This window comes from Parasteatoda tepidariorum, chromosome 4 (genome assembly GCF_982258835.1).
Source record: "Parasteatoda tepidariorum strain Cologne lab strain chromosome 4, Ptep-v5.0, whole genome shotgun sequence".
NCBI classification, from domain to species: domain Eukaryota; kingdom Metazoa; phylum Arthropoda; class Arachnida; order Araneae; family Theridiidae; genus Parasteatoda; species Parasteatoda tepidariorum.
Window position 1 is genome coordinate 116,760,956 of NC_141758.1, and position 5,780 is coordinate 116,766,735.

Below are 5,780 nucleotides of genomic sequence, written 5' to 3' on the forward strand. Positions count from 1 at the left end.
GATTTATTTCATGACTTATTGTTATGAATTTTGTTTATTAATACGAATTTAAAACAAATGAGATTTAAAAAAAAGCTCTTCAAACTCATGTCTATATAAATAAGAAAGATATTGTATTCTTATTTAAAAAAAAGACCTCTTCAACTTATGTCTATATAAATAAGAAATATATTGTATTACAGAGTTTTTCTTATGAATAAAAAAAGGGGAGGGTGTTTCCTCTCTGATAAAAGCTTTATCAATTTTGGAAGGGAGCTCACATCAATAATGTTAAAATGTGTAATATTATGTATAAGTGAATTTTATCCTAGACAATTTTTAAATTACCATCTCATACTATCTTATGAGTATATTTCAAAATGTAATTCTTTTTCATTATCAATATATGAGAAAGATTGTAGTTTATAAAAATAATTAAAGGCATGCTAAGTGGCAATCTCTGTGCATGTTTTTTTTTTCAATAATTTTAACTGAAAATTATAAGAAAATAAGCTTTTAAAGGTAAATTTTTTTTAAGAAAAAAATATTTAAATTACTTTAAAAAATTAATATCCCCCTCCCACCTGCCCTTAAAAAGATACTTATATTATAGAAATTTGAGCAGTTGAGAATAATCCAAACAAAGTAAATGTTGGAAAAAGTAATCTGAATTTAACCTATAAAAACACATAATTTTACCAACGTAATTATTATTTAAACAATGAATTATTTATTTTTTCAAAATAGAATCTGAATAAAAAGACATAGTTTCTGAAGAAGGGTGACTTATTTTTATAAAAAGAGAAAAGAGGGCACATTTATTGGGATCAAAGGGAGGGTAGGGTGGGTGGCCCTTCAAAAAACAGTTTAAGAGAACACTGTATTAAAATATACTGTTAATGAATTTCTTATAACAAAATAACTAAATGTTGCCATTTTAGAATGTTTTTCAATTGCCTTTAAAAATTATATTTAAAGAAGATAAAATTTTGTTTTTTTTTCGATCAATAATGCAAAGAATGTTGTTGCACTTTTAGTTTACTGTATCTGAAAGAAAATTCTCAAGCTCTTTCAACTCTTTTGTATCTTTGAATTATTAGTTACGTTATATCATTAATATTTTTAAATGTTTCCTGTTGTATCAATTTAAAATAAAAAATTTTATAATTACCTTTTTATATTATAATGTAATATTATAGAGTTATATTGTCTTCATCTCCAAATTATGAAGTTTCTAATAGTGTTCTAAGTGCTAAACCTTGTTTATTTCCATTTTATTAATCCTTTTGCATTGTTAGGAGAAATTAGTTAATGCTTTTCCATACCATTATCACATTATCATTACTTTAAACTAGAAGCCATTCAAATATTATCTAAGAATATTTTGGACAATTTTGAACACCTCCCTTATCAGCATAATTAAGTAAACTGCAAACTTTTTTCCATGTGTCAAGATGTTACATCACCCCCTGGTTTTCACTTTGATTTTTACTGTACTAATTTAATTTAAGGATAAAATTCTAATAAAAGATATTAACTTTATATAAATCAAATTTTATATCAAGTAAATATGAAATTAAAAAAAAATACTCCCCTTTCCTTTGCCATTTTTTTTACTATAAAAATAGTTCTAGGTCAGTTAAATGGGAGTCTGATTTAAATTCGGGACAAGACACTTATCCTTATCTACTCCTCTCCTGTGATTGAATGTCAAAATAGGGAAAACAACAGTGTAAAGGAAATAATTAGCGAAACCATGTCTAATAATAGCCTTGTTATTACCATGCATTGCATGCACTCATTTTAAACTGTGGGGATTTTGAAACATTTTATTTTATTTTCTAACGTATGAAAATTGAAGTTTTATTCCAATTCGAAAAATCTGGTAATTTGTGATGTATTTAATCTATATAGCCATTAAATATGAAATAGTAAAAAAAATTTCCCAACATAATTTTCAAAAAGCTACAATGACTAAATTCTTGTAGGTCAAAGGGGAATACATAATTTTTCACTTTGATATTTAGTAAAAGTTTAAATATAATCACTGTGTTAACTTCATTTCAATTTTTTATCATTTTATGTTCAGTTTTATGCATTATATTTTTATCCCCCTTAGGTAAATATTCTGTGAATGAAGAATCAAGCATAGTGTTTTACATGAAAGTAATTAGTTGTGTCATTATGGTGATTTGTAAATAACTCATCAGTGTCTGCATTGAAATGCTTCCTGAATCATGCTAAGTATTACATGCTATTAAGTGTTTTCCGAATCATGCATCACAATTCTTATTCAAGTGATTTACGAATCACACACTGAGATTTGTGTTAGAAGGATTTAAAATTTTCCTTCTGCAAATAGCATTAAAGGGGTTTAAAAATTACTGTTTGCAATTTTCATCTAAGTGATTTATCAATCTCCTTTTGCATTTAATGATTACTAGATTATGCATCATTTTTTACATAAAAGTCATTACCAAATAATGTGTTGGGTTTTGCATTAAAGTAATCAAAGAATCATGTGACAAAGTTTGCATTTCGTTGATTTATTAATCACTCGTTGCTATTTATGACTTGTTACTTTGTGCATTTTTCAAACTTAATCATTTGCTATTCATATATGCTTCGATTTACGGAACATATGTTTCATTTCAATTTGCAAGTCATATGTTGTACATAATTTACGTCATCTTTAAGACTTGCTTCATGTTTCATGTCATTATATCTATGGGCAACATATTGCACTTTATATAAACACGTTTTAAAAAACTAGTCATAGTGAATTATAATAAAAAAATTTGCAATTTATGATTTATTTTAAGGAAACTATAGTTTTGTAAATCTTAAGTTTGTTATCTGTCAAAATATTGTACTACAAAGGATTTTATTGTGCCCAAAATACTTTACTGATATTCTGAGGTGTTGTGTTTTTAAAATTGAAACAGATATGCTAAATATTAGTTTTCAAATTCTTATATGCTTCATAAATTGTTAATGGATAGTCTTACCAGTTCTAGTCTTTAAAAGTTTGCATGTATGCTAATGTCAATTCGATGTATTTTGTTAATTAAACCACAATGCAACTGTTAATTCATTTGCATTAGTAGATATGAGCAACACATATTTAAAAATTGCCAGAACTATTAAACAATGTAAAATTGATACAATTAATATATGCTCCAATGTTATAAAATCTAGTGGACATGTATTTTAGCATACTAACTGTTATTGAGTAGGTCCTTCAAAGTGATTGAAAAATCCTAAAATCATTGTTATTATTTTTTTTAAACTTATTTATTTATTAATTTTGAAAATTGAGTAGGATTGAATTTGAGAGGGGTAAATTTTGGTTCGTTTAGACTTTCCCTTTTTGCTGAAATGTTTGGGTTTGGATAGAATATTTATTATCTCTAACTTTTTTTTCTAGAAATGTTTGCAGCTATTTAATGTTTTATTCAATTTAGAAATTATTTTAAGAACAAAAAAATATCAGTAGCTATTGTTGATCGTAATGGGTTGCAGGTGGTGTCGAGCAGAACTCACTACCTATGGCAACACTTCGCATGCTTTCCCCATTGGCGTGTGGAGAGTCATAGAGTAAGAAAGTATGTTAGTTTCTCCCTTGATTTTCATATAGATTAAAATCTTTTAAGTTGGAAAACTATGTGGAACTGAAAATTACATTAAACATAGTTCTAAGGAAAAGCATCAGGGAAATTTTAAAAAATATCTTTATTTAATAAAAAGGAAAAATATTAAGAAAAGAGAAAATATCGTTGTTCATTCCTATACAACTGAAGAGAGGAGGAAAGGGAAGAGAGAAGGGCCAAGGGCATGAAACCGGTCTCTCCCCAGATGGCGTATTCGAGCGTTGCGATATCTGAATCTTGTAATTTAAAATGTAAGTTTTTTTTTAAAAAAAATTTAAATTGCAAAATTCAATTAAAGAATGCTGAATCCATTTTATAACCATAATATTTTAAAATTTACATTAAAATTTTTATAATTAGTTAAAGTATAATCCATATATTTCAATTAAAAATTAACAAATATGAAACATCTATTCATTTTTTATTTTAAAATTTTTATTTTTGAAAAGAATTAATTTTGATTAGGAAAATTATAATTTATAAATGAATTAAGACTTATTAAATAGTTATCAATCTTTTTAGTTGAGGAAATTTGAATTGAACTCTGGACCTCTCTGGTAGAAGAGCAACTTAACGGTCACGCTACAAATATTAAACTGAACTAAATATTAACTTATTTTTAAAATATTAAACTAAAAGCACCTTTGAAAATATTGAAGTTTTATATCTTGAAATTGAAGTAAAATCAATTATAAATGATTAAATAAAAATAAAGAAAATCATAGAAATAACTTGTTTTGAGGAAAAATTTTCAGCACTTTTTCAAAATCACATCAACCAATACATACCATCTCCTTTCTCACAAATTGTGATGTCATTTTCGACCAATAGCGCCATCTATTCTGAAATTTAATCGCTTGTATAATTTGTACCCTATCTTAGCTACATGCTCTTTAATTTAAGCTTAACTTTGTTTTGATTGGAGTTTAAAGCTTAACTTTGTTTTAATTGGAGTTTTCAAGATGCGTTCTTCCCTTGTTAGAAACAAACTTTTTTGCATGCTTTGATAACTGAACAACAGTATTTAGGTGTAAGCCTACTCTTTTAGGGTAATACCAAAAATCCCAATTGAAATTGCTAACTGTCCCTAAAATGTTTTGCAAAATTAGATTAATCAGTATTTTATGAATTGATTATGTGTCTAAAGATTGCCTGCAAACTCAAAACTTTGATTTTTAGTTTTTCTTAAAAATATATTCTTGAACCATCACATAGTTTTTTGCAAATTCAAGAAGTGTTTTTATTATTTGATGTTATTATTATTATTTTTTTGGTCTAATTATTTAAATATTTTTAGATTTTGGCTGTTTTATTTTTTAAGTATTTATTTACTTTTTTGTGTGTGTGTATTAATACATTGGATTAATAATTCAATGCTGCTGGTTGCATTATTTTTTTTTTTGTTTTCGTTTATTACTTAGAATTTTTTTTAAAAATTTCTTACAGTTTGAGTAGATAAAAGCTTTTAATTTTATTTCAGGAATTAATTTATTCTTTAGATGTTGCTGAAAGTTTTTATTTTATATTGTAAGTAAACTTATTTATTTAAATCTTGTTCACTTCCATTATTTTGCAACAATTTGTTAATAATAAATATTTCAAACAAATGCAATATTTTATCCAATTTGTTTCTAAAATAATTTAACAAGAGTTAACTTAGAAGCTGGAATTGCTGATGTGTGTTTTGAAGACTTTTATTTATTCTTTAATTTTGAAGTGATTATTAATTTGATGTTTCTTATTATGCTATTTTGCAATTTAAAAGTTAATATATTCATCTTAATATGGTTTTTTAAAAATTATGTAGTATTTCGATGATTATAGAACCGTAGTTTTTTATATAAGTAATTTTTACAAGATTCTTTATATAAAAACTTTACTGGGTTGTTTTTTTTATTGACAACACTCCAATATATGAAAATATATATATATTTTTTCTATACAGCTTTAAAGTTACACATTTTTCAAAAGTTTCTCATTTTCTATATTTACAGTAAATTTTAGTCAAATTTTAAATAACCGGTAGATTTTTAAACTCTTATTGAAAGAAATGTAAATCTGTGATTAATTAAGTGTAATTGTATTAAATTTTAAATGTAAAACATTTGAAATTGTTTTTGTTTTTTTTTCTTAATACTTTTAAGAGATGGG

General features: G+C 25.1%; 1 long non-coding RNA gene across 1 annotated transcript in view; it reads left to right on the forward strand.

Moving 5' to 3' along the window:
• Positions 1-2,229: 2,229 nt before the first annotated feature.
• LOC147812617 (uncharacterized) overlaps positions 2,230-5,780 on the forward strand; it is a 39,599-nt gene continuing 36,048 nt past the window's right edge. The window contains exon 1 of the long non-coding RNA XR_015433470.1: positions 2,230-3,576. This is a non-coding gene — a long non-coding RNA (uncharacterized LOC147812617). The remainder of the gene's footprint in view (positions 3,577-5,780) is intronic.